Source organism: Schistocerca gregaria, chromosome 1 (genome assembly GCF_023897955.1).
Source record: "Schistocerca gregaria isolate iqSchGreg1 chromosome 1, iqSchGreg1.2, whole genome shotgun sequence".
Lineage (NCBI taxonomy): Eukaryota > Metazoa > Arthropoda > Insecta > Orthoptera > Acrididae > Schistocerca > Schistocerca gregaria.
This window is the reverse complement of record NC_064920.1, coordinates 244,831,655-244,844,829: the sequence shown is the minus strand read 5'-3', so window position 1 is coordinate 244,844,829 and position 13,175 is coordinate 244,831,655. Positions and strand designations below refer to the sequence as shown.

Below are 13,175 nucleotides of genomic sequence, written 5' to 3'. Positions count from 1 at the left end.
ACCAGTGATCTATTCACTATGTCGTCAACAGCACATTAATCTGTGACAGAGTTTCTAAGCTGTTATTTTACCCTGTAAAGCTGTCGTTTCGAAACGTAAATCTGAAAAACTGCAGCGAATATTCAGTTAATTACGTGTAAGACGTGCCTTCGGAGTCAGCAAATGGCAACGTATCAATTATTTGTCAGAAGGGCAGACTAATTTGAGCCACTTGACACAGGCGAAACCAGGTTACCTAACATAAATTAGTGACAGATTTATGTGCTACCGCGCCCACATCATGGATTAACCGTTACAAAGTGCATGAATAATATCTTGACATCGCTCGAGCTCTCGATAGAAGGAAAGAATTCCGTCTTGACAAGCATGATTTCAATAGGGAGCTGTTCCTTCGTGTTTATCTTTTTAGGTTCCATAGAACCGTGCAAAATATGAAGGTCTAAAGACACATACATAGGATTAGTTTTTAACTGATAGTGTTCTTACGACGCTATAAAAAATGTAGGGCTATTTGATACGACTGCGAAATCGGGCAGATAATTCTGAGTATCACATGAACTGTTACAGCAAGTAAACCTGTAACGTAGACAACTAAACTGGAATAGTAGAAAACAGATGCTGCAAACGGAGTGTGCCGTTAAAAAAAAAAAAAATATTTTCAACATGTGCTGTTCTCCGTGTTCTCGGAGACGCAAAGCTATCGCACCAGAGTGAAAAAAGACAGAATAGTGGCGAATACTAACAGCGACTGTATGCGGAATAATATAATTAAATACTTTACCTCAAACAACAGACTTTTCTTAACAACAATGTACAATTACATCCGTTTTTCTCGCTCAAGAAAGAGACGTGTGGGAAACACCTGAAGACGGATGCACAGTGCACGACTATACTTTGTGACCGGAGGAAGTTTCATTGAGGTGTGCTTGGTTTGTAGGAAGTATACTCACAGTTATGGCTTATAACGATAACAGTTTTACCAATCATCGTGAAAACGCTCATGGCAACAGCCGACATTAGGATTTTTATGTTATTGTCGAATTACCTTGTGGTGGACAAAGCGGAACTCCGACAGTCCTAACTCTTCCGAAGAAGACATACAAAACCTTACAGGAACTTTTGTTTATTAACTTTTTGTTTATGTACGTGATATTGAGTGTTTCCATAGTCTGTGTGTTTGTACGAGATACCATGAGCCTAAATAGTGTTACTAGTTTCTCCCATGTACAGAAGGCGCCGACTCCGAAACTGCATTTTTCAGTTAATGAAGAAGGGGTATTTTGTGGACATGTATGAAGAAACAGAACTTTACGACCACCTGAAAATATCGAAGGAAGAGACGCACAACGAGCAGTAGACATTTATAGACACAACAGTTCCTTGAACATCTGCCGCGCCATTATTGACAGCTGTTCTCCAAGTTCGTTCCTGATCCCGCTGTTCGCGGGAAACACGACGTTCTTCAAGAATTCACGAGCAGCGGGGCACCACTTTGCGAAAATGTGACATTGTGTGATTAAGCCGAAATCCGTTGTGGACTTAACGAAATTCTCATTAGCAACTGTACTAGCTTTTCGTTACCTAACTAGGGTTGTTTCGGTATTTCTTGCGAAACTGAATATGTGTTTGCATGAACGGGATGATGCTTGTAACTTGAATATGTGATACTGTAAAAACGTCATGATTACCGCCAACGGCAGCTCATAAAATTTCTTTATTTTTAACAACCAGTTTCGCTCTACAGACCACCACGACGTTCATAAAAACATTTACGTCAACTTATTAGGCTTTACAAATTCGTCACCCAGTAATATAAATCTATCTTAGAATGGCTTCGTACCAAGCGCTAATGCTCATTGTTGATGTAGCATGAATAAGTGCACTGTCTGGAAGAGCTTATGACGCTATGTGACAATAAAACGAATTCGTTGATTTTATTATCTGATAGCAATGATTTTACTACGCCTAATATGATGATGAAAACGTTTTTATGAGTCTGGTAATTGTCTGTGGACCGTAATTGGTTATTAAATAAAGAAACTTTATCAGTAGCTGTTCGCGGGAAACACGACGTTCTTCAAGAATTCACGAGCAGCGGGGCACCACTTTGCGAAAATGTGACATTGTGTGATTAAACAAGAGTATTTTTCAAACATTATAGACGGCTGCATGACTGTAAAAATCAAAGCAAAAAGAATAACGGAAAAATGCTATTAAGCCTCGTGGGTCACGCGCTACCCATTGATCACTGTCGTTCATTGCTAGTCAGTAAAAGGACCATTCTGTTAACATGCCGATCCTTTTGCCAGTTTTTCGAAGCCAGAGCTTCAAGTAACGCCTCCATTATCCTCGCTGGGTTCAGGATACCCTTTGTCCTCGCATCAATGAACAATTCTTAATAGAACCAGGAATGGGTTCTGGTTCTCCTGTGGCAATCGGATACAGTGCCCGCTCAGCTAGGTGATTCAATAACAGGTGAAGTTTATATCAAATAATAATAAGAGAAAAATGAAGAATTTTTCTCGAACTGCGATTAATGGTCTTTATTTTGCCGCGAACGGTGGTGCATAAATTGTGGCGAAGCGGTTAGCGACACCGGCTACCGTGCTGCCGGTCGCCGTTTCAAATCCAACCACCAACAGCGATATGTTACTTAGTATTTGACATTTCTGGAAGGTTCTCGAAAGTTTTATTTTGTTAATCTTTGTATATTCTGGAATATTCTATGTCTGCATACACAGCAACAGTCTCTGACCAAGAGTTCGGTTCAGTTCTGTCCTGTCCTGGCTACGTGTTATATTTCACTGACAATCCTGGCTTCTGATTTGGTGATGAATGTGATTACAACGTGATAAATCCATGCTCGATTTTGATGTTTCTAAAAAATGGCTCTAAGCACTATGGGACTTAAAATCTGAGGTCATCAGTCCCCTAGACTTAGAACTACTTAAACCCAACTAACCTGCGACCGTAGCAGCAGCGCGGTTCCGGACTAAAGCGCCTAGAACCGTTCGGCCAGAGCGGCCGGCTGAGGTTTCTAGTTTCTACTTCACATATACCGGATACATTTACATCGAATTAATGTGCGGTATGTCACACTAGCGCCATGTGCTGCTCACATAAATTATTCTTTAACAGCGTGAGCTGTCGAGCAGCCACTCGGACGTCGCTTCGTAAACTTTGCTATGAGCCCCTGATTTGGAAGCGATTGTTATTATTACTATTATCATCTCCCGACGCCGGGCAAGCCATTTACTGTTAAAACATCTCTCCTGTATGAAAATACAGGTAATTGATGTATGAGTGTATGTTGTGTACATTTGATTGACGACATATGGAAGTTCGGGTTTGGCTGTGAAGCGTGCTAGGAGAGTCTAATGGTGAGGCTATTGCACGAGACAAGCGGGTAATCCAAGTTGGAGTCCCTGTCAGATACAGATTTTCATTGTAGTCACTGAATTGTACAGCTGATAGTTGTCCAGTTGCGAATACATTTCAAACATTCTGCAACCAATGGCTAGTTACGTCGCTTCGTGAGTGCTCCGGTGAATCCCTGACATTGTACATTACTGAAGAACAACAACACATTGTCCTAACGTGAACGCACCACACATGTATCAAGTATATCTGATGGTAAGACTAGGAGATCCGAAATCGATCATGGTACAATTAAATGAAGAACATGTACAAGGGGCGTCCAGTAAGTAATGACACATTTTTTTCGTTCAGTATGACAATACACCATATTATTCCCCACTCTTTTCGCTACACAATTCTATTTTCCAACATAATCTCCGTTCAGTACCTTATGCCACCTTTCTGGGCGGGCATGCATGCCCGCATGTCACTACTCTGCTGCTCGACGTCAGAGCCAAGGTCCTGCTGCATCAATAACCTCCATGTCATCCACGTACTGCTTCACGAGAAATGCATCCTTCATCGCGCCAAACGGATGGAAAACAGAAGGAGTGAGTTCCGGGCAGTTGGGTGGATAAGGAAGAACAGTCCGATGAAGTTTTATGATCTGCTCTCGTACGCAGACTTGTCATGGAGAAGGATCACCTTGAAGGAGACTGTCCGCACGTTCCAACTCAAGGAGGAGTCACGGCTGTGTGCCCTCGCCGGCCAGCACGCGAGAGATATGACAGGTCTGCGCGATCTCGTAAAAATATGGTTCAAATTGTTCTGGGCACTATGGGACTTAACTTCTGATGTCATCAGTCCCCTAGAACTTAGAACTACTTAAACCTAACTAACCTAAGGACGTCACACACATCCATGCCCGACGCAGGAATCGAACCTGCGACCTTGTCGCCAGGATGATAAGCGCCTCACCCAGCGACTCACTGTGCCTTTGTTCACTGCCAGATCTCCCGTAGACATTCTGCAAGCGCCTACGAATATCTGCGATGCTCTGGTTTTCGGCCGAAGGAAACTCGATGACAGAGATCTCCGCTTGGAACGCACGCAGAACAAGCGAGGTAGCGCAGTGGCTGGCACAATGAACTCGCATTCGGAAGGACGACGGTTCAAAATCGCGTCTGGCCATCCCGATTTGGGTTTTCCGCAATTTCGCTAAATAACTTAAGACAAATGCCGGGATAGTTTCTTTGCAAAGCCACGTCCGCTTTCCTTCTCCATCTTTCCCTAATCCGAGCTTATACTTCGTCTCTAATGACCTCCTTGTCGACGGGATGTCATCATTAACTTCCTCCACCACCTGTTCCTCAGTCACAGACGCCATTTTGAAACCTACGTCTAGCTCCGCGACCTATCGGGAATTAAGAAACTATAGATGAAGAGGGCTCTGGCTATGAGCAGTATGGGGCTTAACATCTATGGTCATCAGTCCCCTAGAACTTAGAACTACTTAAACCTAATTAACCTAAGGACAGCACACAACACCCAGTCATCACGAGGCAGAGAAACCCCTGACCCCGCCGGGAATCGAACCCGGGAACACGGGCGCGGGAAGCGAGAACGCTACCGCACGACCACGAGCTGCGGACAGGTGAAGAAAGAAAATTTTACAATGTCCCGGAACAAACCTTGTATTTTTTCAGCCGACGAAGGCCGAGAAAAAGTATATGTTGCATTACTGAACGTCCCTCGTAATTGTAGTCCTAGAAAACTTTTCCTCTAATTAACCATATGACTGCGTTTCCTATATCCGCAACAACGGTGGAAATCTTACATGCATCAAACGATAAAGCTTTTAAAACGTGTTCTAAACAATAGCTGCCTGTAACTCCGCGACGCGGAACGACAATGCCGGCGCCACTCATAACGCACCAACTGTGGACCAGCGATCGCAAGCGCAGCCCCCTAAGACAAGGCATCTGGGGCTGGGGAGCGGTTGACGGTGGCGCGGCTGGATTGATGGACGGCGGCGGAACATAAATCAGCGGGTGGCGATGTCCCGGGCCCGGTCGGCGCTGACGATTCTATCCGGTGATGGATGCTGACGCTCGCCGCGGGCCTCGGATATCCTGGATGCCTCCGTTTCGTGTACCTTAATTCGAAAGGCTTGTAGCAGAATGCCTTGTTTTTCCTCGTGTCTCCCTCTTCTTTTTCTTCGCCGCCTCCCCCAGGCGCAGACTGACCTCCTTCTTTCCTTGTAAACAAAAGAATGTTGGAATTCAGCTTTGTTCACTTCTCCGGAGTGAGATGTAGCGCCCGGGGCGTCCGACGTTGTCCCCCAGGATAGCTAGTAGCGGGATCGAGTCTTTTGTTTATGACGTTTTAGGCAGCCATGTCCCGCACGGATCACGAGGGCGCCTCCGGTGAGACGCAAAAATTCGGCGAAAATATTACAAAGACAATGATGGTCCACAGCAAATCAAACGTCAGTAAATGCAGGTTAAGCATGAGAGAATAATTCTATAAATGTCCGCATGGTCGCACTGTGTCGAGAGACTATTGATAAACCAGTTTCATAAGCTAGGAAACTTATATTATTATATCAGTTCGCAGTCTTTGCGTACGAGTGAAATGTTCATTTTCATAATCAGCCGGCCGGAGTGGCCGAGCGGTTCTAGGAGCTTCAGTCGGGAACCGAGCGACCGCTACGGTCGCAGGTTCGAATCCTTCTCCGGGCATGGATGTGTGTGATGTCCTTAGGTTAGTTAGGTTTAAGTAGTTCTAAGTCTAGTGGACTGATGACCTCAGATGTTAAGTCCTATAGTGCTCAGAGCCATTTGAACCATTTTCATAATCCGTAGTGTTCTGAATCTATGCCAGAGAAATTATTATTATATGAGGCGGTAAGTTACAAGCAAAGTCTGCCAATATACAGTACAAAACCAAGCAGGAACAACAAAGAACCAAGTGGTGGCATTAAAAAGGGTGGAACACTGGGATGCAGTCTCTCGCCTCTATTGCTCAATCTATACAGCGAAGAAGCAATGGCGGAAATAAAAGGAAAGGCTCAAGAGTCGAATTAAAATTCCAGGTGAAAGGGTATAAATGATAAGATTCGTTAATGAATTGTGGCAATGTGAAGAAGAATCACACGATCTGCTGAATTAAATGAACAATCTGATGTGTACAAAATATGGATTGAGAGTAAATCGAAGAAAAACGAAAGTAGTAAGAAGTAGTCATAAAAGAGAACAGCGAGAAAAACTTAATATCAGCGTTAGTGATCACGAAGTAGATGAAATTAAGGAATTTTGCTACCTAGGCAGCAAAATAACCAATGACGGACGGCGCAAGGAAGACATAAAAAGCAGACTGTTACTGGCAAAAAGGGAATTCCTGACCAAGAGAAGTTTGCTAGTGTCAAACATAGCCATTATTTGAGGAAGAAATTTCTGAGAATATAGGTTTGGAGCACAGCATTATGTGATACTGAAACATGGACTTTGGCAAAACCGGGACGGAGAATAGAGGCATTTAAGACGTGGTGGTACAGATGAATGTTGAAAACTAGGTGGACTGATAGGGTAAGCAGTGACGAAGTTCTCTCCCCAGAATCGGCGTGGAAAGGAATTTTTGGAAAAAATTGACAAGAAGAAGGAACAGAATGGTAGGATATCTGTTAAAACATCACGGAATGGCTTCAGTGGTACTAGGGGGAGTTGTAGGGGCTAAAACCTATTGAGGAAGACAGACGTTGGAATACATCCAGCATATAACCGAGTACGTAGATTACAAGTGCTACTCTGAGATGAAGCTGGCACAGATGAGTAATTCGTGGTGGGCCACATCAAACCAAACGAAAGACTAATGACTTAAAAAACGAGAGGCGATCAGAAAGTTTCTGTTTGAGGGTGTTGTTGCAAAGCATACGCAAAGAAGCGCGACTCCTATGCGGTTATACAAGCGCCGACATGTAGGCAAGGGATTACTATGTCATTCGTCTCTCCCCGACGCGTGCGGAAAATGCGGAAACGTGAACTATGGCGACGTTATTACCTCGTGGGTCCAAGCAGGAGCAACGTGCTGTTATTCTTTTCTTGGTTGCGAAGGACAAACACCATCAGAGAATGAAGACTGTGTAGGACGGCAGCATGTCTGTGTAAAAACACCGCTGTAGAATGGTGCGCGGAGGCAGTGCTGGTCGCAATTCGACAGAAGACGACGGTCGACGTAGGAGACCAGCCTCATCCATTGCAAGTGCCAGACACTCGAGGCCCCGCCCTACAGTCCTCATATCTCACACCACACGATCATCACACCCTCTGTCTCTTAAAGAAGCCCTTGAAGGCTAGACGATTCCTGTCGGGTGAGGGTGCGCAGGTGGCCGGCGGTTACGGACTTCTTCACGCAACAGGTCAAGGTGTTTTACCAAACGGTTTATCTTCAACCTGGTTCGTCGGTGGGATGAATGCCTCAATGCTCACAGTGATTTTGCCTGATTGGTACACCGATTCTGGACTGTACAGCGTCTGAACGGAAGTTTTTTGATCACTCCTTATGCCCTGAGGTCACAAAAGGCATGAGATAGCAATATGAACATATACAGAGAGCGGTAGCACCGCGTACACAAGGTATACTAGGGCAGCGCATTGGCGGAGCTATCATTTGTACTCAGGTGCTTCGTATGAAAAGGTTTCCAACGTGATTATGGCAGCACAATGGGAATTAACAGACTTTGAAAGCGGGATGGTAGTTGGAGCCACACGCATAGGACATTCCATTTCGGAAATGGTTAGGGAATTCAATTATCCGAGATGCACAGTGTCAAGAGTGGGCCGAGAATGCCAGAATTCAAGAATTAGCTCTCACCACGGAAAACGCAGTGGCCAACGGACTTCACTAGCTGACTGATGGCAGAGGCGTTTGCATAAATTAGTAAGTGCTAACAGACGAGCAACACTGTGTGAAATAGCTGCAGAAATAAGTGTTGGACGTACGGCGACAGTGCGGCGACATTTGGTGTTAATGTGCTGTGGCAGCAGACGACTGACGCGAGTGCCGCCTGCAGAGCCACTCCTGGGATCGTGCCCATCTAGGTTGGACCCTAGACGGCTGGAGAAACGCGGTCCGGTCTGATCAGTCCCGATTTCAGTTGGCAACAGCAGATGGTAAGGTTCGAGTGTAGCGCAGACCCCAAGTTGTCAACAAGGCAATGTGAAAGCTGACGATGGCTCAGTAATGGTACAGGCTGTGTTTAGGTGGCTAAATGATTGGAAATGGTAATGTTCGGCTACTTGAAGGTCATTTGCAGCCATTCATGGACTTCGTCTTCCCAAACAAGGATAGAATTTTTATGGATGACAGTGGCCACAACTGTTCGCAACTGGTCTGAAGAACGCTACATCTACATCTACATCTACATGACTACTCTGCAATTCACATTTAAGTGCTTGGCAGAGGGTTCATCGAACCACAATCATACTATCTCTCTACTATTCCACTCCCGAACAGCGAGCGGGAAAAACGAAGACCTAAACCTTTCTGTTCGAGCTCTGATTTCTCTTATTTTATTTTGATGATCATTCCTACCTATGTAGGTTGGGCTCAACAAAATATTTTCGCATTCGGAAGAGAAAGTTGGTGACTGAAATTTCGTAAAAAGGTCTCGCCGCGACGAAAAACGTCTATGCTGTAATGACTTCCATCCCAACTCGTGTATCATATCTGCCACACTCTCTCCCCTATAACGTGATAATACAAAACGAGATGCCCTTTTTTGCACCCTTTCGATGTCCTCCGTCAATCCCACCTGGTAAGGATCCCACACCGCGCAGCAATATTCTGACAGAGGACGAACGAGTGTAGTGTAAGCTGTCTCTTTAGTGGACTTGTTGCATCTTCTAAGTGTCCTGCCAATGAAACGCAACCTTTGGCTCGCCTTCCCGACAATATTATCTATGTGGTCCTTCCAACTGAAGTTGTTCGTAATTAATGATGGCTCTGGACGATTCGAGCGAAAGAATTGGACACCCAGATCAGCTGACATGAGACATGATCGAGAGGTCAGTTCGTGATAAAATCACGTACCGGCAACACTTTCAGAGTTATTAGTGGCTATAGAGTCAGCATGGCCAAATGTTTCTGCATGGGCTTCCAACGACGTAGCTGCACTACGCAGGGGAAAATGAAGTCCGATACGACATCAGAAGGTATTCCTTGACTTTTGTCACCTCAATGTAAATGGCGGTAGGCGTGGAACGGTAGCTATGGCAATCTGGTGAGGCGCACTGCAGATGGTGTGAGATGTAAATCTTTTAGATGCAGAAATAGGAAAAGGAGAGCGTGCGGCCGAATAAGGCGTAGCAGGGTGGAGGTGGACAGGTAGGGCCAAGGAAGGCGCCCTTGTTCGCAGGCGGCTGGCGGTAGCAGCGGCCGGCGCGCTCTAACGAGGGAGACGGCAGGTCGCGGCAGTAAAGTTCACCGGATCACGCATCCCTTTGTCCCCGGCGCCCCTCCCGCGCCCACGCCGCCTCCTCCGGCGTCGCTCTCCTCCCCCTCTCCCTCCCTCCTGCCACTACCGCGCTTCTTTTTCCCTCTCCGCTCCCCGCGCAACGCGGTCGCAGGCCCGGCCGGCCGCGCGTTTTCGTTTCTTTCTCTCTCCCTCCTTTTTTTGTGCAGCTTCTCCTCTCTTTTTTAGGCCGTCGCTGACGCCGCCGCCGCGACTGCTGTTGGCCGCCAGCACGACACCAACTATATCAGCATCGAAACCACCGACACGTAACTATAAACACTCTAAAAAGGAAACCGGTTTGACTTAAAGACTGAAGAGAGCGGAGAGTGAGGCGAGGCCGGAGCGCCGCGGCCGTAAATCGCGCGCCTTCCTCCCCATCGTCACCAGCGCCGGTCACCTGCCCCCTCGCTTGTTACGGCGCGCGCCCATTAATGGACACGGCCGACAGGAATCCGGCCGGCTGGAGGCCGCGCCACGCCAGTGTCTTATGGACAAAGGACCGGCCCGGAGCGGCGCTGCGCTGAGCTGCGGACCGCCACCCACCGGCGTCCGTCCTCTCCACACCAAAAATTGTCGCATTTGCGCGAGGCGGGACCAGTAACTCGCGCACAGTGGTGTTCCTTGAAGCACTATCTCACCTCCATTATTTATAACTTTCTGTAACAGCGACACGTCGAATACAATGTGCACCGAAATAAAATCTTAAATATATAGGATGATTTTGTGATGGCGTTCCGAACATTCAGGGCTGATGGGAAACAGTCCGGAAACGACCGAGTCGAAAGTTATAAGACAGCGTTGTTCTCATACCTCTGACAATGGAATACATGTACCGGAGCTATTGTTGCCAGGATTGTAGGGTAGCCAACTTTCAGAGGTGGTACTGCGGGCCAAAACAAGAAAAAAACATCTAATAAACAAGGGCTCTAAAATGCATACGTTAAGAGCTATGGGCACTTGTTCAGGAGAAGAGATGTGTTTCAGAGTAGCAAAGATAAACAAGTGGCCATAGCTCTTAAGGCAGCCATTTTAGAGCCCATGCTTACTACACCTTTTCTTTTTGGCCATACTATCACCCCTGAAAGTTGCCGACCCTCCAATGATAATAACAACAGTTACAATGAAAACAACACCCTTAGCTGCTTACAGGCGTTGACATACGTCAACGGGGACAGATGAAGATGTGTGCCCCCACCGGGACTCGAACCCGGGATCTCCTGCTTACATGGCAGACGCTCTATCCATCTGAGCCACCGAGGACACAGAGAATAGCGCGACTGCTGGGATTTATCTCTGGCAGGTCTCCCGCGAAACCCACATTCTCAACGTATGGTCCCGCGTTGTAAGTGCGCTGATGTACGCCATCTTACGACGTCACATCTTCAACACTTGTCATCTACTTTTGCGGTATTTCCAAACATTTGCGGCTCCATGTGTCTTACGTTAAATTACTTGTCTTCGCGTCATCTATATCGCTTCGGGAGTTTTTAAACGCTAATAAGACACACCCTGCATGTACCAGTACTGTTATTGCCCACATTTCAGGGCAGTCAACTACCTGAGGTAGTAGTATAGACCAAAATAAGAAAAAAATATCTAGTAAAAATGGGCTCTAAACTGCCTATCTTAAGACCTGTGAGTACTTGTCCATCTTCCTTACTGTCAGACGCATCTCTTCTTCTGAACAAGTGCCCATTGATCATAAGGTATGCATTTTAGAGCCGTGGGCATTTTTTTCTTGTTTTGGTCCATATTACCACTTCTGAAGGGTGCCTATCCTACAATCTCAGCGACAACAGTACCGGTACGCGTATTCCACTGTCAGAGGTATCAAAACGACGTTCTATTACATCTTCCTACTATGTCTTTTCCGTACCAGGGTCCCTCGTCTCACATGGATACATTTAACTTTCTCCATCATCACTGAAACTTAGTAACATCATCATGAAACCACCCTGTAGTTTCAGAAGGCCCAACTAAAGCCCCACCGCTTCACGTCAGGTTTCGAACATTTTGTCAATCTGTTCATTTAGACATCATTTGCTTCTTTTAAATATGCAGCCTGTGTCACTAACAACAGGGTGAAAGTATAAGAGAGAGGAAACAAAAACGTTGACAGTATACATGGGTCTGCCAAAGATCCGTTTGTGAGATAACTGCCAATGGATGGTTATGAGGATTGTCAATATCTGCGGTAAATCCAAGGGATGTTCGAAAGAACTGGTAACACACAGTAGAGACGAGCGCATCCAAAGCCGAGGATGAAGCGTGAAATACCTCTTGCAACAAGTACAAGAATACAATAAATTGTATCGTGCTGAAGCAGTACTGAATTTCATATTATAGCAGACACTGGATGAAAGACTAAGGGTTAGCCACTGAAATGAAATTTCGTTACTCACAGTAGTGGATATCGTATTAAAAATTCAGTATTATGAAGACATGCAAAAGGCCATTGATATGAAGAACAAAAAAAATAAGTAGATAGTTTGAAATAAAATCATCTTCGCTTACTCTCAGACATTAATGTTTTTGATGAACTCATACTATTCGGAAGCCCACATGACTTCTTCGGGAAGCACACTGTCTCACCGAGGTGTACATTAATCGCCCACTGAAGTTCCAGAATTGACCCCAAAAATTATCTTTTTTGTGTATTTCTGTTGGTGTTTCTGTTCATCATTGGAGCATACCCTTGACTGGCGCCGCCTTCAGGAAGCGGGCTCTTGATCAACTCAGGGTTTATTTGTAGCTTTAGCTCCTATCTTTTAACAGATTTCTTGTCGTATAAGCTCTGGACGACGAGGGGGAATAACGTTTCTCCAAATGGCCGAAGTCTATAATCTTTTGCAGTGTCCCGGTAACAGTCAAAATTACATCAATTGTGGAGGGTAATAATCTGGAATAAACTACCTGGATGTGGGTTTCTACGTTTATTGGACGATAGATTTGACAATCATTCGAGGCACGTCACGAGGTTAGGTGGTGCGGTATGAAGGATCTCATCCCGGCTTCGACTCCCGGTTCCAGCACCAATTTACAGCACTGAAAAAAATTACGACAAATGATAAAATGGTTTACTGAATTTCTTCAAAGCAGAATGAAAGGAAATAACCAAAACAACGACCAAAAACTTCGCACAATGTTAATTTATAATTCTTAACAGTCTGTTGATCTAAATTATTGACGTAGAACGCGCAACCCTTTTATGAAAAAAAAGAATGTTCAAATGTGTGGGAAATTTTATAGGATTTAACTGCTAAGGTCATCAGTCCCTAAGCTTACACACTACTTATCCTAAATT

General features: G+C 45.4%; 1 protein-coding gene and 1 non-coding gene across 2 annotated transcripts in view; both read right to left on the bottom strand.

Annotated features, from left to right (window-relative positions):
- Window positions 1-13,175, bottom strand: part of LOC126339150 (protein tiptop) — a 1,078,908-nt gene that overhangs the window by 842,930 nt on the left and 222,803 nt on the right. The gene's annotated exons all lie outside the window — the stretch shown is intronic.
- Trnat-ugu (transfer RNA threonine (anticodon UGU)) lies at window positions 11,058-11,132 on the bottom strand. Its single transcript has one exon. It is a non-coding gene; the product is annotated as a tRNA-Thr (tRNA).